Consider the following 21,840-nt stretch of genomic DNA (forward strand, 5'->3'; position numbering starts at 1 on the left):
CCTCTAATGCATGGGATGATACAGCATCCTACAACTATGAAAATGACAATACAAGCAAGAATAGCTATTGGCAACTGAAACAAAAAGATGTTTCCATTTTCCAAATGTTTTATCCAGCCATCCGGTCCAGGAAGTGTCAACGCCAGAGTTGTGAGCCAGTTCCTCAGAAAGTAAGGTGAGGCCTTTTAGAACTCTGGAGATTGATCCATCTGGAGCGGTATTATTGGGGATAAAAGTACAGCATTGAGTGTCTATTTTTTTTACAGACCCCTCCTTCTAATGCTGACATCATATAAAGAATCATCCGATTCTCCATAGTCATTCTGCTAGTGGCATCTAATTGGACCGCTATCCCCAGAACAGCATCTCTGGTGTAATTGACAAATCTTTGTTGATTGTAATATATGTAATTTATCCAGTCTACATTTTTGTTGATTGTAGACCACCAAAAGAAAACAGACTCAAATCCGGCTGCAATTTGATTGCAGGCTTTAAATTCATCAGGAACCCCTCTTGGTACTCCAATTGCATCAATATAAATCTGACTATCAAAAGAGCCAGGTACTGGATTCCTTTTTACTCGCTGCAATGAGGGGGAGGGTGTAGGGAGGCTATGACCAATGGAATTACCAGTTGGACCAGGGCACATTCTTCCGCCCAACTTCTGGGTAAGGTATGGTAGAGGACATTAGTTCCACAATACCGCCATACATCTGCTCGGCCACGAGTGAAATCAGTGAAATTTAAACCAATATTGGAATCTTTTGTAAGGGTAGTATTGCAGGATGTTAAATTACCCAAAAATCATGGATTATTCTTTGGATACCTGGACAGGCAAGTTTGGAATATAGTTCTGGAATCTGGTGCTCTAAATAGGGGAGGTATTCTCTGGCGCAGTGGTAGTTCTGGGTAGTGCTTGGCAAGGGGTTTGCATGTTTCATTAATGGTCTCTATAGGTTGGAGCAGTTCTGACATACACTGAAAACCATCTGGATGGTTGTGATTGTCTAAGGGAAATGGGACAACTACAGGTTGTGCTCGGGCTTCTGCATAAAACTAACAATTGGACACATTCAAACTAGCTGTGGTGTAATGGGCCCACTCAAGCCAAAGGTTATGTTCACCCATTCCAGTTTCAAGTGCAACCCAGTCCTTTGTACTGTTAATCTGATGGACTTGATAAGGAATTTCGATTTCTGGAACTTTAGTTGGTATCAGTGGGTTTTGGGTTGATGGAGGAGGACGAGGACGAACAAGAAGGAATGTGCCAATGGGGTCTCTACCAATACAATCTATTCCAAGGGAATATGCTTGATAAGTAGCTGATGTCACACCTCTAAAGGTAATGGCCACAGGGTTGCATTTAGTCATTTGGCAGTGTTTGACATCTATCTTTGGTTCTAATATTGTGATACTCTTTCGTAAGGGATTATCAATACTTTGGTATTGACCATGACCTGCATACCACCACACCATTGACCAACTTCCGCATGAGGCAAAAGGACACATATATAAATCAAACCAAGAATAATATCTCTGATAAAGTATATCTCCACACCTAGTGGAGGTATAGCAGGTCCACGCTTAGGTATGTAAAGAAAACATTTGTAACAGTTCTGAACAACAGTCTTACATAATTCTGGCAGCTGTGGTGCCCACAGTTTAGTGGAGAGTTGATCATATAATGATGCGGCATTCAAATGAAGTGGATAATGTAAGGCGTGCAGGAGTAAAGAGACAATGTAGTGAGAAGCACATAATTGGCAGTTAGGGTGGGTCCAGAGACCATCAGGATTAATAAAGCAGCCTGCAAGTTTCCATTACTTGTTCTGCTTGTGTGATTGAAGACTGTAATGTGGATGAAAAATCTGAGGAAAGGGGGTTAAGGGGAGGGGTTTCTTCAAGGGGGGCAGATGTGTCAGGGGGAGTGGTGTTTGAGGAAGGTGGTGTAGGAGGGGGAGTGTCGGGTGGGGTTGGAGGGGGGGTAGGTGGTGTGGTTGAGGAGGGCGGGGTGACAGTGTCAGGGGCGTACATCAGTGTATGGTCAGAGATGAACATAACCTGACATGCCAACTCGTCAGCTATATTGTTATCATTGATAGCGAAGGAAAAGGTGGTCTCCTGGTGACCTCTGATCCAGGAAATGGTTGTGCGAAGGCTATTCTGGTGGCGATGTTGGAGCGCCTCAAAAAGGGAGGTCCACAATGGCAGATGGCTTAAGGGCTGACCAGTAGAGGAAATCATACCCCTCTGGTTCCACTTACAGGCATGGGAGTGTAGAGAGGAAAAGACATAGTCAGAGTCTGTTACTATGGAGAGGTCAGTGTCCAAAGTCTTAAACAGTAAGACGTAGTGTACAGCTGCAAGTTCAGCTGTTTGGGCAGTGTAATTGTCAGGGAGCATAAACTGGACAGAGTCAAGAATGGTCTCATCAGGTGTGTAGTGTATGGCCACAAAGCCGGCCTTGTCGTGCTGGCATGAACCATCAGTGAACCATACTTGTCTATTCTGTAATATCTCATAATGGATGGTAAGGGAATCAGGCAGGGGGGCAACTGAGCAGTGCACTGGTGTAGAAAAAGAGCACTTTGGGCGTTAAGTGTAATTGTGAACAGGGGATCAAGATGTTGAATATCTGTCATAGTCTGTGGATGTATTGAATGCACTACACTAAATAAAAGCACTTGATACTTCTATAAGTGAGAAAGAGTCATGTGACTAATCTGTTTGTCTAAAAGGTACTTAACATCATGAGAAGTATGGAGAACAACGGGTAGATGTGGGACATAGCTGTAGAGCTTCATTATTGCTGTTGCCGCTGCGACCAATACTTTGTTGCAGAGGGCAAAAGCTCTTTCAACAGGAGTAAATGTTCCTGATAAATACCCACAAGCTATGTCCTCGTCTGCCTGGGTTATTAGGGCAGACCAAGTGTCCTCAGAATGTACAATCCATAAATGGACATCCTGGGAAACATCAATAGTAGACAAGGGGGAACTGAGCATAACATCTTTAACAATGGACATAAGGTTTTCAGTCACCTCTGTGGTGAAATGGATAGGTTCATTTTTAAGTTTTTGTTTACCTGCTAACGTGATAAAATGGCTGAGTACGGGCGGAATAATTTGGAATCCATAACCTGCAGAAACTCAGCATAGCACAGCTCTAAAATCAGAGACAGTACCGGGCATACATAAGGAAGAAACATGCTGCAGAGTCTCGGGTCCAAGGCCACGCTCCTGTGAGCCTATCTGATGGCTAAGGAAAGTAACTTGGGATTGGGCAGTCTGTAGCTTTTTGCGGTTTACTTTGTACCCTTTCGTAACTAAAAAGACTAGAAAGTCACAGGTAATCCGCAAACAGGTATCAAAGTCTGGGCATGTAATCAGCATATCATCTACATATTGAATGATGGAAGTGTGAGGTGGCAAAACATACCAATCATCCTTAAATTCACGTATATGTCCTGCAAGTGTCTGAGAGAAAATTGTAGGGCTGTCAATAAAACCCTGTAGAAGGCGTGTCCACTGGTAGGTGGTATTGTCAAACTGAAAAGCTGTTAAAGGGTGGCTTTCAGAGTAAAGTTTAATAGAAAAAAAAGGCATTAGACAAATCAATAGTGGAATGGTATTTCTGCAGGGTACATAAGTAATGCCACACTGGGAAAAGACCAAGGGTCCATCGAGCCCAGCATCCTGTCCACGACAGCGGCCAATCCAGGCCAAGGGCACCTGGCAAGCTTCCCAAACGTACAAACATTCTATACATGTTATTCCTGGAATTGTGGATTTTTCCCATGTCCATTTAGTAGCGGTTTATGGACTTGTCCTTTAGCAAACAGTCTAACCCCTTTTTATGTTTTAACGGTTTTTATTGATGATACAATGCTTAACAAAATCGTAAAATTTAACATGTTACATTGACACGTCACATTGGACTTATATTCAGACATCTAAATTGCCATCATCAATAGTTTATCAATTTCTCCCACCCTCCCCCCATTATCCTCCCAACCCCCTCCTCCCCCCTCCTTCGAACAACCCACTGACCTTTATGCACCATATCTTAACCTCTAAACTTCGTATCCCGCTCTCCCATCTCCTTCCACCCTTTTAATCCTAATAAGTATTCACTCTGCCATTGTTCGTTCAGACTTTCCAGGGTAACCCTGTTATCCATGATATCATATTCTGTTAACTACGGTCCCTTTCCCTTTAGGACTGTTGATAGGGTACCCTGGAACAAGGATCTGCAAACGAATCGGGGGCGGCTTTCCCTGCTCACCCCCCGCTCGACTGCGTCACCCTGTGAGTGAGTCCCTCTGTTCCCGATAGGCCCCCATACTTCATATAGTGAACTAAATCCCCCTTATAGTAAAACTTGAGGAAAAAAAAAACTGAGCTTTTTTATAAGCTATTCAATATTAAGCTTCGCGCACGCGGCGCCAGGGACTGGATGTAAGGTCTCCAAATCTCCAGGAACTGTGTTCTCTTCTTCGGGGAAGTTCCCACCACCCTACGCTCATGCAATAAGAGCTCGTGAACTCTGTTTCTCCAATGCCAAAACTCTGGTGGGTCCACACTCAACCACCCAGTCATAATCAATTTTTTCCCCAGCAGGCAGGCTTTGCGCACCAGTGTCTTCTGACTACCTCGTTGGAGGACAAAGAGCTCATGTTTATCAAGGATAATCCCCATAAAGGAACAATTAATCCGAGATCCCACTAATCCCTCCAGATATTGTATTATATTGTGCCAGAACCTTTGCACTCCGGGGCATTCCCACAGGCAATGATAAAATGTACTGTCTTGTTGCCGGCACTTAGAACATAGTGGGTCCGGCACTCCTCCCATCTTAAATACCTGTAGTTTGGTCATGTATGCTCGATATAAGATTCGATATTGACATTCCCGTAGTGTCGCATTGATCGAGATCTCAGGTATACGAGATGCCAACTTGCTATAATCCAGCGCTAAGCTGGGCTTCTGCATATCTCGTGCACAGCGTGCGGTAATTGCTTCAGTTTTTTTCTGTGGACCCATCGCCCATAGAGCCTTGTGCAGTCCCGACACTGTGAGCCGCTCCCCAGTTACTGTTTTGAAAAATTCCCTGATTTTCTTCCCATGTCCACTAGTAAGCTTTTCAATATTTAGGGATCTAACATAATGAGCTAATTGCTGATGAGCAAATGTGTGGCTAATAGTGAAACCAACCCCCAGAGCACCCAAATTTAACAGACCTCCTCTGGTCCCCAATACGTGTTCCAACCTCGAAATCCCCTGTGAGGCCCACCTTCGAAACACCCTGTTTTCTGACCCAGGTGAGAAGTTTGGGTTACCTTGTAACGGCAATATATCCGACATATCCCCTTCCAGCCCCCAATAGCTATTGAGATCTCGCCAGATCGCCCGCATTGGTTCCAATAGCAAACTTCCCTTAAATTTATTTGGCAATTTGTTCTCTGCCTCATGAAGTAAATAATGTGGGTGAAATGGCAAGAAATAAACCTGTTCCAATTGCCACGGGGTGAAGTCTTGTTTATCTAATAACCAGTCCCCCAGATGCCTCAACAAACACGCTTGGTTGTATTTTTTAATAGCTGGGAGCCCTATGCCTCCTAATTTCCAAGAGCCTACCAGTATGTCTAAAGGTACTTTAGGCTTCCCCCCCCCCCCCCCCCCCAAATAAACTGTCGTAAGTACTTATGGAACTGCTTAATATCTTTATTTTTTAAGCGCAACGGTAAAACCTGTAGTGTGTAAAGCCATCGGGGAAACTCCACCATGCGGAACAGCTGGACCCTCCCGTGTAACGTCAGCGGCAAGGCCTCCCATTGCTTCAGCCGACATCTCATATTATCCAGTAGTTTAGTAAAGTTGAGAGCGTAAAAGGCCTTTGTGCTCATGGCCACCTGTACTCCTAAGTATTTGAAGCATTCCCTGGCCCACTTTAAAGGAAAATCATTCCCCCACTCCATTCTCACGCTATCTGTATCTGTTAATGCCAGAGATTTGGAATAGTTTATTTTAAAACCAGCAAAGTCTCCATACTCCTGAAACAATTCCAATAGGGCTCCCAGCGACCTCTTGGGTTCTGTAAGATGCACTAATAAGTCATCCGCAAATGCAGATATTTTAAAGCCAACAGAACCCCAGGTAACCCCCACTATCTCCGGGCGAGACTCAATCTCTCGTATTAATGGGTCTAAAGACAGAACAAACAATAGCGGAGAGAGAGGACACCCCTGCCTCACCCCCCTCCTTATCAAAAACGGTTGCGACCCTACCCCATTTATCTACATGTACGCTTGGGGGTCTGAGTAAAGAGCCCCCACTGCATTCCTAAAAAATCCCCCAATACCTACCTTCTGCAAAACTTTAAACATGAAGTGCCATACCACCCGATCAAAGGCCTTCTCCACATCAAAACTTATTAGCAGAGAAGGCCGTTGCTGCTCCTTCACTTTCTCCAAGGAAGCGATAAGAGCTCTGATATTACTTACCACCGATCTGCCCTTCACAAACCCTACTTGCAGAGAGGCCACCAAGTCTGGCAGCACTCGGGCCAATCTATTTGCCAAAATTTTTGCATAAAGTTTGACATCACAGTTTAATAGGGAGATCGGTCTATATGATCCCATGTCCCCTGGATCCTTACCGGGTTTAGGCAGAACAATAATTTTAGCTAGTCCAAGAGTCTCTGGAACCGTGGCAGTACTAGCCATATAGTTAAATAAATTTAATAGAGGTAAAGTCACCTGTTCCTGTAGAATCTTATAAAAAGCCACACTAAAACCATCTGGTCCTGGTGCCTTATGTACCTCACTCTGTTGCAGGGCCAACATTAACTCCCCTTCCTCAATAGGGGCGTCAAGGATTTCCCCCTGTTTTGCCGATATCTGTGGCAGGTCAATATTATCCAAAAACAATGTGCTATCTGGTATTATCCCCGATGGCTCCCCATACAGGTCTGCATAGTATCTGCGGAAACTCTCTACTATGTCCTTTTCACGTCTGACTACTGTGCCATCCTGGCGTTTTACTTGTAAAAGTCGAGTCGTCCCTTTTTTCCCCTTAGCCAATCGACTCAGCAACGTTCCTGCCTTGTTCCCATACTGGAACAACTGGTGTTTATAATACAGTATAGATTTCTTAGCCCTCTCATGCAGGAGCTCATTTAACTCTCTCTGGGTTGTCAGATAGACTAATTTCTGTTCTTCTGTCTGTGTAGCCCCATATTTCAGCCGGTGTATTCGGACTTCTTTTTCTAAGCGTAATATTTCTTTATCCCTTCGCTTCCGCGTCCAAGCCCTATAATTAATAATTTCTCCTCTCAGGACTGCCTTTGCCGTTTCCCAGTACAACCCATATTGGTCTTTATGTTCTTTGTTGTTGTATTCATATTCTTTCCATTTGCTCTGCAACATTTCCCGAAATTTCGCATCCTTATACAGCTCAAATGGAAAAGACCACCCCCTATACCCGCTCCGGTCTCCTCCCAATTCCAGCCGTACCCATATGGGAGAGTGATCCGAAATTTCACTTGGACCGATCTCTGCCTCCACTGTTTTAGCAAAAAGGGGACGTGAAATAAATATGTAATCTATTCTGGATAGTGAAGAATGTGCCCGGGATAAATGAGTGTAATCCCTACTGCCTGGGTGTAACACCCTCCAAGCATCTACCAATTCCAATGTAGAGCACAAGAATGGTAGCCCCCTTAAATAGTGTCGAGGCCCCGGGCCTCCCTTACTAGTCTTATCCATCTCTGGGTCATATACCATGTTAAAGTCTCCTCCCAGCACCACATTTCCCACCTGATATGGAGACAGCAGGTCTATAATTTCTTTGTAAAATTTTTTCTCATATACATTCGGTGCATATATGTTACAGAAAACGTAGGGAATTCCCCCCAGCTCCACCTCTATCAAGACATATCTACCCATTGCGCTCCTCCTAACCGATTTTATAGATATTGGTAGCCCCTTTCGAAATAGTACCAATACTCCCGCCTTCTTATTGTTAGCAGGAGCGCCCACTACAGCACCCACCCAGCCCTGCTGGAATTTATCATGCTCTTGCGTCGTCAGATGTGTCTCTTGAAGAAACACAATATCGGCCGCCTGGCGTTGCAAAGCCTGCAAGATTTTTTTCCGTTTTATGGGCGAAGAAACTCCCCCTACATTCCAAGATAACAATTTAACTGACCCCAACACTCCACTTCATCCATTTCCACTGTCTCAGCCTTTTTCTGTTGAACAGAGAGCGTACCTCCCAGCCCTTAGGTACCCCTCTTTTTATCCGAAATAACCTCCCCTGCCACTCTTCAGTGCGCGAAGCCAATGATAAAAAAACATTTAAATAAATAAAATAAACCAAATGAATTCCAAAAGAAACGAATTGAAGGCCCCCTTCTCCTCTACCCACTGTTCACTCCCCCCCTCCCTCCCACCCTCCCTCCCCCTCTTCCATATACTACACATTGTGCTCTCTAAGAACCGGTCACGCTAACGCCCTGCCCCTCCCCCCTGCAGCTTCCTCTTTATCGAGATGTACAGGGCCCACTCCACTATGCCACTTTATATTGCCAACTCTCATCTCCCGTTAACATATTCGGGAAATCCCATTTCAAACAACATTCAGATTAAACATCTTTATCTTGAAAACTCCCTCCTCCCTTAAACATATTTGAGGAGTCCCCTTCTAGTTAACCTTCAATTAAAACCTCAACCATATCTTTTAAAACAACTTGTTATGCATATTGAACTTTTGCCCACCCGCAATTCCCCAACTCACATGAAATTAAAGCAATTGTACAGAATGTCTCACAACAGTAGCGCACTCAAGGCTCTGCTCCCGCTACTGCTTTAAATATCCTCCGCCTCTTCGGCAGAACACTGTGAAAGTTCTTTAGCCCTCGTTCTTGCTATGGTTTCCACTTTTTTCTTCAGCGTACTTCATCCTCGACAGTCTGCTCCGTGCCTCCTTGTATCTGCTTGGCAAACTGCAGCGCTTCCGTTGCGGTGTCGAAAAAGCGGGTCCGGCCTTCATGTTGGACCCTCAATCTTGCCGGATAAAGCAGTGCGAACCGAATCCGTCTGTTGTGGAGTTCAGTGCATGCTCCTACGAATTGCTTTCGCTGTGCCGCCACTGCAGTCGAAAAATCTTGAAAGCACAGCACCTTGTGTGTCTCATAGCACACCGTGCCCCGGGATCGCCATAACCTCAAAACCTCCTGTTTGTGGTTGTAGTTTAGTATTTTGCAAATTACCACTCGAGGTCTTTGCGCTTCGGGTCTCAGTTGACCCAGACGCTGTGCTCTTTCAATTTTTAAATTGTTCGCCAACTCCTGCGCATCGAGCACCTTCGGCAGCCACGTTTCCAACACGGCCTGCAGGTCTACTTCCCGTACAGTCTCTGGGATCCCCACCAGCCTGATATTGTTTCTTCGTGATCTATTTTCTAGATCATCCACTTTTGATTCCAACTGGGTAATCCTCTGCTGCCATTTTTTATGATGACCCTCCTGCTGGGCACTCCTGTCTTCCAGCTCCGATAGCCGTTGTTGGAATCCCGTCAGATCGGTTTTTAAACCTTCTAATTTCTCATCCATGACATCGAGTTTCTCAGAAATTCTCTGCAATTTCAGGTCCACGGAGGATTCCAGTAATTGCGATACCTCTGCTGCAATTTCATTGGCCCAAGCGGAGCTCACTGTTTCCCCCGAGGGGCCGGGATCCGCCATTTTACTTTCTCCCGTTCTCCCTCGTGCTCCGTCTTTCCGCATCGTTTTGGAGGACATATTATTAGTTTTTCTCCTTGTAAATTCCACAGTTCGCTAGTCTGGGATGTCCCGTCTGTCTTTCCTTCTTATACAGATTTCAAGTTCGCCGATTTAAGCTGCTAGGGGGGCGATGTTACATCGGGGCCTCAGAGCTCAGTCTTGCGGCGTCCTACCCCTCGCCTAGCATCACGTGACTGTCTAACCCCTTTTTAAACTCTGCCAAGCTAACCGCCTTCACCACGTTCTCCGGCAACGAATTCCAGAGTTTAATTACGGGTTCGGTGCAGAAAAAGTTTCTCCTATTTGTTTTAAATTTACTACACTGTAGTTTCATCGCATTCCCCCTAGTCGTAGTATTTTTGGAAAGCGTGAACAGACGCTTCACATCCACCTGTTCCACTCCACTCATTATTTTATATACCTCTATCATGTCCCCCCTCAGCCGTCTCTTCTCCAAGCTGAAAAGCCCTAGCCTCCTTAGTCTTTTTTCATAGGGAAGGCGTCCCATCCCCGCTTTCATTTTACTCGCCCTTCGCTGCACCTTTTTCAATTCTGCTATATCATACTTGAGATGCGGCGACCAGAATTGAACACAATACTCAAGGTGCGGTCGCACCATGGAGCGGTATAACGGTATTATAACATCCTCACTCCTGCTTTCCATACCTTTCCTAATAATACCCAACATTCTATTTGCTTTCCTGGCGGCGGCAGCACACTGAGTAGAAGGTTTCAGCGTATTATCGACGACGACACCCAAATCTCTTTCTTGGTCCATAATTCCTAACGTGGAACCTTGCATGACGTAACTATAATTCAGGTTCTTTTTTCCCACATGCATCACCTTGCACTTGCTCACATTAAACGTCATCTGCCATTTAGCCGCCCAATCTCCCAGTCTCGTAAGGTCCTTCTCTAATTTTTCACAATCCTGTCGCGAGTTAACAACTTTGAATAACTTTGTGTCATCAGCAAATTTAATTGCCTCGCTAGTTACTCCCATCTCTAAATGATTTATAAATATATTAAAAAGCAGCGGTCCTAGCACAGACCCCTGAGGAACCCCACTAACTACCCTTCTCTATTGTGAATACTGCCCATTTAACCCCACGCTCTGTTTCCGATCCTTCAACCAGTTTTTGAATCCACAATAGGACTTTTCCTCCTATCCCATGACTCTCCAATTTCCTCTGTAGCCTTTCATGAGGTACCTTGTCAAATGCCTTTTGAAAATCCAGATACACAATATCAACCGGCTCCCCTTTGTCCACATGTTTGTTTACTCCTTCAAAGAATTGAAGTAAATTGGTCAGGCAAGATTTCCCCACACAAAAGCCGTGCTGACTTGGTCTCGGTAATCCATGTCCTCGGATGTGCTCTGTAATTTTGTTTTTAGTAATAGCCTCTACCATTTTCTCCGCCACCGATGTCAGACTCACCGGTCTATAATTTCCCGGATCTCCCCTGGAACCTTTTTAAAAAATCAGCGTTACATTGGCCACCCTCCACTCTTCCGTTACCACGCTCGATTTTAGTCATTTTTCAGTTCTATCAGTACTCTAGGATGGATACCATCCAGTCCAGGAGATTTGCTACTCTTCAGTTTGCCAAACTGCCCCATTACTTCCTCCAGATTTACCATGAAGTCAGTAAGTTTCTCAGACTCGTCCGCTTGAAATATCATTTCCGACACCGGTATCCCACCCAAAACCTTCCTCTGTGAAGACCGAAGCAAAGAATTCATTCAATCTCTCCGCTACGTCTTTGTCTTCCTTGATCGCCCCTTTTACCCCTCTGTCATCCAGCAACCCAACTGATTCTTTCGCCGGCTTCCTGCTTTTAATATACCGAAAAAATGTTTACTATTTTTTTTTGCCTCTAATGCTATCTTTTTTTCGTAATCCCTCTTGTCCTTCTTTATCTGTACCTTGCATTTGCTTTGACACTCCTTATGCTTGTTATTTTCAGACGGTTCCTTCTTCCATTTTCTGAAGGCGTTTCTTTTAGTCATAGCTTCCTTCACCTCACTTTTCAACCAGGTCGGCTGTCTTTTGGAGTTCCGTCTTTCTTTTCTAATTAGTGGAATATGTTTGGCCAGGGCCTCCAGGATGGTATTTTTGAACAGCATCCATGCCTGTTGTACAGTTTTTACCCTCTCAGTTGTCCCCTAAGATTTTTTCCACCGTTCTTCTCATTTTATCATAGTCTCCTTTTTTAGAGTTAAACGCTAACGTATTTGACTTCTTGTGTATAGTTACTTCAAGGTTGATATTAAAACTGATCATATTATGATCACTTTTATCAAGCGGCCCCAGTACCATAATGTCCCTCACCAGATCATGTTCTCCACTAAGGACCAAGTCTAGAATTTTTCCTTCTCTTGTCGGCTCCTGCAACAGCTGCTCCATAAAGCTGTCCTTGATTTCATCAAGGAATTGTACCTCTCTAGCGTGTCCCGATGCTACATTTACCCAGTCTATATTTGGATAATTGGAGTCACCCATTATTATCACATTGCCCATTTTGTTTGCGTCTCTGATTTCTTTTATCATTTCTGCGTCTACCTGCTCATCCTGGCGAGGCGGACGGTAGTACACTCCTATCACCGTCCTTTTCCCTTTTATACATGGAATTTCAACCCACAATGATTCAAAGGTGTGATTTGTGTCCTGCTGAATTTGTAATCTATCTGAGTCAAGGCTGTCGTTAATATACAATGCTAACCCTCCACCAGTCCGGTCCACCCTATCACTATGATATACTTTGTACCCCGGTATGACAGTGTCCCACCGGTTATCCTCCTTCCACCAGGTCTCAGTAATGCCTATTATATCCAATTTTTCATTTAGTGCAATATATTCCAACTCTCCCATCTTATTTCTTAGACTCCTAGCATTTGCAACTTTATGGTTTATAATGGGCTAGAAAACCCAGATCCTTATTAAGTCCTGTCTGTTGGGTGTCAAAATATTCAATCATTCTGACTTCAAAGGTCTTGCATTCCTGTATTGTTTTAAAGTTACCTTTCAGGATTCTTACAGTGAAATCACTGGTGCAGTGTTCTGGTCTTAGGTTTTCTAGCCCATTATAAACCATAAAGTTGTATTTCTCTGTTTATTTCTCTGTTTATCACCCTCCTCTCACCTACCCACACCCATCCTATTAGAATATCAATGAAATGCTTTGATGTCCCCATGCATACCCCCACCCTCCCACTCTGTCAGACTGTCAAAGTAATGCTTTGATGTTTCTCTTATATATACTATCTGCTACCACATTTGCTTATTTCTGAACTGACGAAGAAGGGCAACCTTCGAAAGCTAATCAAGAAATGTATTAAGTTATGTCCAATAAAAAACGTATCATCTTATTTTCTTTTCCATGTTTTATTTTGTTTGATTTCTATTGATAACCTTTAAGAGTGGACTAACACGGCTACCACACCTCTTTACTTAAGAGGGTATTGAGAAATTTTGGGACCTTTGCATTTAGGCAACAGCTCTATGTGATGTGATCAATTGACCACTTCACCGTAAGGTGAGGAAGGGGCTGCCCACAAGTAATCAGGTAATTTGTTTAGAGCATCAGTAATCTGATGATCAACATAAGACGTCACTGCCATCAAAAGGGAGTTATTATTATTTATTATTATTTATTGCATTTGTACCCCACATTATCCCACCTTTTTTGCAGGCTCAATGTGGCTTACAGGGTGTTAATATGATATCATCATTACATAATCTTAGATACATTCTGTAATAGGCTGGAGGTAAAAGAATAATTAGTTAGAAGGTGTTAGGTAAGGTTGTGTGAGGGGTGTTTAAAGCATTTGGGTGGTGTAAGGAATGATTTGTTTCATTAAGGATTATTTTTGTATGCCTTGTTGAAGAGATGTGTTTTCATAGATTTGCGAAAGCTGGTTAAGTTGTTCGTGGTTTTCAGGTCCATGGGTAGTGCGTTCCATATCTGTGTGCTTTTGTACGCAAAGGTAGTAGCTTATGCCTGTATTTAATTCTTTTACAGCTGGAGAAGTTCAAATGGAGGAACTTGCGGGCTGATCTTCTGGCATTTCTGGGTGGTAAGTCTATTAGGTTTAGCATGTAGAGTGGGGCATCTGCGTGAATAATTTTGTGTACAATCGTGCAGATCTTGAACTCAATTCATTCCTTGAGTGGGAGCCAGTGCAGTTTCTCTCTTAGGGGCATTGCGCTCTCGTATTTGGTTTTTCCAAAAATGAGTCAGGCTGCGGTGTTCTGGGCTGTTATTGTCTGTGGGACCAGGTAAATCAAAGTTAATTTGAAACTTGAAAAGAGTCAGTAGGTCTCCTCTTCCAAGCAAATTAACAGGGCAAACAGGAGCATACAACAGAGCCGCAGAAAACTGTTGGTCATCAAACTGTATAGGTAGAGGTTCAAGAATAGGAGTGTCTGTGGGGACCCCATTGAAACCTGTGGTCGTAAGTTTTTCATGGGAGAGTTTAAGGTGCTTTTTCAGCTTTTGAGGAGCATTAGCCAGCACAGAGCAGGAAGCACCTGTGTCAATTAGAAAAGAAACGGGTATATTGCATATTAGCAGGGTAATCATAGGGTCCTCATAACCCGCTTGGGTGCGGACTATGCCTAGTCACTGAGAACGGCGTTGGTTAGGGTTCCACAAGGGGAATAATTGGTGGTCAGGGGAAGACTGGTGAACAGCATGCCTGTCAAAGGACGTTGTAGGACTTCGATATTCGGCCGCAAAATGACCCATGCGATGGCAACACCAACATTCAACATTTATTCGACGATGTGGACTATACTGGTTAGTGTTGGGGTACGGTTGCATATTGCGGTTCACAGGACCCCTAGGGACAGATTTCTGTTTCTGCCTACCCCGTGACATGGGGAACTCAATTCTGTTATCATTGTGGTATGGGCCAGGATTGGGCTGTCTGGCATTATTATTATTGCCAGAATACGTGGTGAAACTGGACATGTGAGGGTCATGTTTCACACAAAAGGGAATCTCCGTACACTCTGGAGGGCAATTAGCACAAGGGTTCTGAACCTTGGTGCAAGAACTGGTGGATGGTGTACCGTAATTGATTGGAGACAAATTTGGTGAGCAGGAACTGGGAGTTGAAGGGTAACAGGGTGATGACATGGGGGATCTAGAGGTGGAAGTGAATGAGCTGGTCGATGAGGACTGCTCATCCTTTAGTTTAGCTATCTTCAGGGTCATAAGATGGGTACTCATAGCTCGTTCTTTACGGATTTCATTCTGTTTGTTTTTAACGAGGAGTCTGCAGTGGTACAGAATGTGGTCTTTCATTTCTGGCCACAACTTGTAAGAGAGACCCACAGTATTGTCAAGACCTTTCTTAACTTTGGAGGGTAAGGTCTCCTTCAGGAGACGGTAAAAGACAGGAAGAGAATTTTTAGCATCAAACCTTTGTTTTGTCTCATCTCTGTATAGTTGTTGCATTCTGAGTAAAAAAAAAAAAGTCTCAATAGGTTCAGAGTCTGGAACCCATCTCTGAGAGGTAAGGACGGAAAAGTCCTTACGGGGAGGAAGGGCAGTATGGATAGCAGCAAATAGTTTAGTTTCAATTGAAGCAAAAGGGTTACCATCAAAGGTAGTTGAAATAATTATTTCAGCATATCCTGCCTGTGTAAACAGGTCGCCCACATTGGCATGTGGGGTGCAACCTAATAGGGTTTTGATGTCGCCAACAGCAAAAATGGTACGAAGTGTGGTTTTGCGAAACTGGCAAATCCATTTATTCCCACCATTGGTAATGTTTGGTAACTGCTGTACAAGGGCATTAAGATCAGCAGCGGAGTAAGGGGTATACTCTGTGTGGAGATTGCCGCCAGACAATTTGTTCAGTAACGCAGGACTTTGGCAGGGGATGAGGTAGTAAGTACAGCAAGGCTGTGGTCAGTATCGTCAGGTAATTTGTAACCCAATGGCTGTTTAGACTGAGTGTTGTCTGCGATAAGCGGGACATAAGTGTCCTCAAGGGTAGGGTGATAACCTTGAATCAATTGATCTGGGGAAGTGTGGGAAATAACTGCATCTATACGATCATTTACTGTACGATCCTGTATAACTAGACTTGAGGAGGCTGAATCTAGAGGAGGAGTGGTTACTAGCGGGGCATAAGAAGGCGGAACCTCAGTTGTGAGTTGCTGGGCTGGTAAAGTCACAATTGAGGCATCATGTGGCACAAGATGGGACACAATATCAGATGTGGGATGCTGTACAGGTATGGGTACAGCCTGTGAATTGGAGTGTCTCAAGGGGGGGTGATCAAGTAGTTCATGCTTTATAGAGGGCAAACCGCCTGCAGCTAAGGCAAGGGATGAAGATGCAGGTCGGGGACAAGGGGGACGATTAATCTGAATCTTAGGACGGGCCCCCATGCGTGGCCAGTCTTCAGCATTATTGTCTGCTGCGGCCATTGGAGTTAAAGCTGGCGGCAGGACAGCATACTCGGTGTTGCCAGAAAACAGTGGAGCAGTGTGAGCTGGGCTAGAATAATGGGTAGGAGAAGAAGGGATACGATACTGTCGTCGTAGCTCTGACATAGGGGGCAAATGACTTAGGGTACTGACAGTGTCAACGGTGACTTCTGGTCGTCGTGTGGAAGCCGTAGCTTGCCTAATAAGGCAGTATGAGGAAGGGGGCCATAGGGTAGTGAAGGGGTAGTAGGATAGGGGACAATGCACTCCCTATCCTGTGGTCGGGATGCCTATACAGGGATTGAAGGGGTGGCAACTTCTGGTTGCCGCAAAGCACTAAGAGCCTGGTCTATTTTGTCAAATACCGTCATAGCATCAACTGGGGGCTGAGCTGGATAGGCATTGGCCGAAGGGATAGGGAGTAACAGGGGGTCCACTGAATCCGGTTGTAAGCCCTGGAGAGAGGGAGGATTAAGGGTTATGGATTTGGGGACTGCAGGGAGGGTCTGAGGTAAGGATGCAGATTCAGGGATAGAAGAGCTGGCCATGGCAGGCACGCCAGGTGTGGGCAGGGGTACGGGCTGAGGGATGGTAGGGATAGCAGCACCTGGAACAACGGGTTCCAGACTGGAGGGAAGAGGTGACAGATCTACTGTCCCGGAGATCTGTACAGAAGTGGGTTTGTTAAGAATGATGGGATGGGAAACAGGTGTAGAGAGGTGTAGAGAGAGGATTTGTGGGGTTCAGGAAATGCGGGGGTAAGGGTGTATAACCAACAGCAACGCCACAGGTTAAAAGTTTGTTAGAAAACCCTGCCTCATATGGAGGCGGAGCTGTAGGTAGGGTCGAATCCAAAGGTGGAAGCGCCAAGTCTTCAGGGTTGGGCAGAGATTTGGAATTTGCTTCCTGATCTTCAATAAGGATAAATGTATTGATCACATTCAGATATTTAGTTCTGGACTTCCCTGTTTTATGGGAGTCATTGTAAGCGATCAAGCCACGTAATTTGGCATGCTCAAAACAGCCAGAGACGGGCCAATTAAGGGTTGGGTCATTTTTTCCATGTCTTGAACCATTTCTCTCGCAAGTGAGGACCTTTTTTTCATTCGGGAAAAATTTTATCACGGTTTCTAGGGGTGAGGGCATGGTTGGAAAAGTGTGTGGCACAAATTAATTATTACTAAATGAAATACAACAAGGCTGGCACTATACCTAAATCTGCATTAAAATTCTATCCAAAATTAAAATGAAATCTATACTCACCACTCTTCAGGGATACTCCTCTAATGCTCGAGTCACACCACTTCAATCGAGAGAGGGCTCACAAAGGGAGCTGCTTAGATACCTCACTTTTACTCAGGCAATCTGCGAGTGCGTCTGAGTAAGAAGAGTGCGTTGTCCACGGTAACTCGCAGAGCTACTTCTTTAGCTCACCGGGACAAGATACAGTAGAACTCAACTGTCAAGAGACTTAGCAGATCCCGCGTTCTAAACCTGAGTCATTAATTAATGCGTCCACTAATTAAATCTTTCTTCAGGATCCATTACAAGAAACTTAGGGCCACCTAAAACACCCTTGCCACACAGTTAAATCAACTTCAAACCTCTAAAAAAGAGTAATTTGGAAAAATTTCAGATAGATAAATTTTGGATACGTTTTAGATACATTTGGATAGTACTCCTTATAGAGACACCCTCAAAACCACTCCTTTGTACAGGGAAGTAGGAATCCAGTATTCCAATGCAAAGGGAAGTAGGCCGTAACACTCCTCAGTCTAGAGGGACAACCGGACCTACATAGGGCTGCCGCACTTCGCCTTTGGCGGGAAACCAGTCTCAAACACTCCTATACAAAGCGTATAACCCTAAAAACACCTTGGTAGAAGTAGCCCCTCAACACTCCCTTTGTTTGAGGGGAACAGGACCCACAAAAGACTTTAACACTCCGCCTGTGGCGGGAAGAAGTCCTAAGCGTACCTCTAGAAAGGGGGAGGTCAGTCTCCACTTATGGGAAACTGTCTAACAAAAAATGAAATTTTAAAGCAGAAAAGGTAGTGCTTGTAATTCAAAAAGTAAACGCTAGGCTGAAGTTGGAACAAACATGGGGTTTCCCCATCGTTTTCATACTTTAGAATAGTGTAAGGCTGGGTAACGGAAAATACCTGGCTCTTAGTACAGAGCAGGACTATGGAAAGTCCCCTTCACTTTCAGTACAGAGCAGAAAGCACACCGAAAAAAACAGAACATTCCCCAGTATTACTTTAAACTCACTTTTCCAATTCTGTTTCAGCATCTCAAACCACTAGAGGCTAGAATCGCTCGTGGTATCTCTGTTTACAGAATATGAAAGACTCAAACTGTCAACAATCTTGCTTTGGCAGTTTTCCCGGAAGAAAGGACCTTGCACACTGAGCAGAGCTCAGATTTTCTTAAATTTAGAAAATATAGTTTTAAAGGTGGCGGACACATTTAACCATTTAATCCCAGTGGAACAAGCAAAGCACAATAGACTCTACGTAATTAAATTAACCACTAATTAACCAGAACCACCCAACCATCCTCTGCTTACCAAAATGATTATTATTTGTAGAGTCTATTGGAAGGCTATAACGCCATAAGCAGGCGAGGCAGTAGGGTGTCTACCAAATGAAAATAATGAATTACTTTTACCTTGAATATATTCTCAGCTTGTTTTACACAGCCTGAGCATTAACCCCATCAATCAGTAAGACTCACTTGCATAGTTTTCAAAAGTTTATTAATTACTTACCAAAAGCAAACTTAACACAGAAAGGCATCACAGTACATTTATCAAGCAGGCATTCAGATATTGGGAGAGCAGCACTCCGTGACACATGGCAGGTGCCATCACAGGTTACAGGCTTCTCCCCAGCAGTGCCTAACTGGCAGCCTTTAAATACATTTCTTCAAACATTGATCCCTATGGACACTCCAGTTTCCCATAGGTAATCTTTGCTTATAATCAGCTACTAACTTCTAGACATCAATAAATTTGTTATGATTCTACAAGTTCCCATGTCTCACAGCCCTCCTAAATGTTCATCTTGACCCGCTATTATCTGTTTGTTCCCAAAACATCTTTGCTTACAACTTTGTCATCAAGCACTAAGCATCATGCAAATAGGAACAGCAAACATACTCTGAAATGTCTATATGCAAATGCTAGGAGTCTAAGAAATAAGATGGGAGAGTTGGAATATACTGCACTAAATGAAAAATTGGACATAATAGGCATTACTGAGACCTGGTGGAAGGAAGATAACCAGTGGGACACTATCATACCGGGGTACAAAGTATATCGTAGTGATAGGCTGGACCGGACTGGTGGAGGGTAGCATTGTATATTAACGAGAGCCTTGACTCAGATAGATTACAAATTCAGCAGGACACAAATCACACCTTTGAATCATTGTGGGTTGAAATTCCATGTATAAAAGGGAAAAGGACGGTGATAGGAGTGTACTACCGTCCGCCTCGTCAGGATGAGCAGGTAGACGCAGAAATGATAAAAGGAATCAGAGATGCAAACAAAATGGGCAATGTGATAAAAATGGGAGACTTTAATTACCCAAATATAGACTGGGTAAATGTAACATCAGGACACACTAGAGAGGTACAATTCCTTGATGAAATCAAGGACAGCTTTATGGAGCAGCTGTTGCAGGAGCCGACGAGAGTAGGAAAAATTCTAGACTTGGTCCTTAGTGGAGCGCATGATCTAGTGAGGGACGTTATGGTACTGGGGCCGCTTGATAACAGTGATCATAATATGATCAGTTTTGATATCTACCTTGAAGTAACTATACATAGGAAGTCAAATACGTTAGCGTTTAACTTTAAAAAAGGAGACTATGATAGAAGGAGAAGAACGGTAAAAAAAAACTTAGAGGGGCAACTGAGAGGGTAAAAACTGTACAACAGGCATGGATGCTGTTCAAAAGTACCATCCTAGAGGCCCAGGCCAAATATATTCCGTGAATTACAAAAGAAAGACGGAAGTCCAAAAGACAGCCGGCCTGGTTGAAAAGTGAGGTGAAGGAAGCTATTAGGGCTAAAAGAAACGCCTTCAGAAAATGGAAGAAAGAACCGTCTGAAAATATCAAGAAACAACATAAGGAGTGTCAAAGCAAATGCAAGAAGGTCAAGAGGGATTATGAAAAAAAGATAGCACTAGAGGCAAAAAAAATAGTAAAACATTTTTTTGGTATATTAAAAGCAGGAAGCCGGCAAGAGAATCGGTTGGGCCGCTGGACAACAGAGGAGTTAAAAGGGGCGAGCAAGGATGACAGACGTAGCGGAGAGATTGAATGAATTCTTTGCTTTGGTCGTCACCGAGGAATATTTGGGTGGGATACCGGTGTCGGAAATGGTATTTCAAGCGGACGAGTCGGAGAAACTTACTGACTTCATGGTAAACCTGGAGGACGTAATGGGGCAGTTCAGAAAACTGAAGAGTAGCAAATCTCCTGGACCGGATGGTATACATACTAGAGTACTGATAGAACTGAAAAATGAGCTTGCAGAGCTACTGTTAGTGATATGCAATTTATCCTTAAAATCGGGCGTGGTAACGGAAGATTGGAGGGTGGCCAATGTAATGCCGATTTTTAAAAAAGGTTCAAGGGGAGATCCAGGAAATTATAGACCGGTGAGTCTGAAGTTGGTGCCGGGGGAAATGGTAGAGGCTATTATTAAAAACAAAATCACAGAGCACATCCGAGGACATGGATTACTGAGACCAAGTCAGCATGGCTTTAGTGTAGGGAAATCTTGCCTGACCAATTTACTTCAATTCTTTTAAGGAGTAAACAAACGTGGACAAAGGGGAGCCAGCCAGTTGATATTGTGTATCTGGATTTTCAAAAGGCGTTCGATAAGGTACCTCATGAAAGACTACAGAGGAAATTGGAGGGTCATGGGATAGTAGGAGATAACCTATTGTGGATTAAAAACTGGTTGAAGGATAGGAAACAGAGAGTGGGGTTAAATGGGCAGTATTCACAATGGAGAAGGGTAGTTAGTGGGGTTCCTCAGGGGTCAGTGCTAGGACCGCTGCTTTTTAATATATTTATAAATTATTTAGAGATGGGAGTAACCAGCGAGGTAATTAAATTTGCTGATGACACAAAGTTATTCAAAGTCGTTAACTCACGAGAGGATTGTGAAAAGTTACAGAAGGACCTTACGAGACTGGGAGACTGAGCGACTAAATGACAGATGACGTTTAATGTGAACAAGTGCAAGGTGATGCATGTGGGAAAAAAGAACCCGAATTATAGCTACGTCATGCCAGGTTCCACATTAGGAGTTACGGACCAAGAAAGGGTTCAGGGTGTCGTCGTTGATAATACTCTGAAACCTTCTGCTCAGTGTGCTGCTGCGGCTAGGAAAGCGAATAGAATGTTGGGGATTATTAGGAAAGGTATGGAGAACAGTTGTGAGGATGTTATAATGCCGTTGTATCGCTCCATGGTGCGACTGCACCCTGAGTATTGTGTTCAATTCTGGTCACCGCATCTCAAGAAAGATATAGTAGACCTGGAAAAGGTGCAGCGAAGGGCGACAAAAATGATAGCGGGGATGGGATGAGTTC

At 44.0% G+C, this 21,840-nt stretch overlaps 1 protein-coding gene across 2 annotated transcripts in view; it reads left to right on the forward strand.

The window, feature by feature from the left end:
• Positions 1-21,840, forward strand: part of LOC115458644 (E3 ubiquitin-protein ligase TRIM56-like) — a 64,580-nt gene that overhangs the window by 16,899 nt on the left and 25,841 nt on the right. Inside the window, exon 2 of one of the 2 annotated variants that reach the window (XM_030188484.1) lies at positions 13,807-13,861. The exons of the other annotated variant lie outside the window; for it this stretch is intronic. The gene's annotated coding sequence lies outside the window, so the exon portion shown is untranslated. The remainder of the gene's footprint in view (positions 1-13,806; positions 13,862-21,840) is intronic. 2 annotated transcript variants of the gene reach the window in all.

The sequence above is a fragment of the Microcaecilia unicolor genome, unplaced genomic scaffold (genome assembly GCF_901765095.1).
Source record: "Microcaecilia unicolor unplaced genomic scaffold, aMicUni1.1, whole genome shotgun sequence".
NCBI lineage: Eukaryota > Metazoa > Chordata > Amphibia > Gymnophiona > Siphonopidae > Microcaecilia > Microcaecilia unicolor.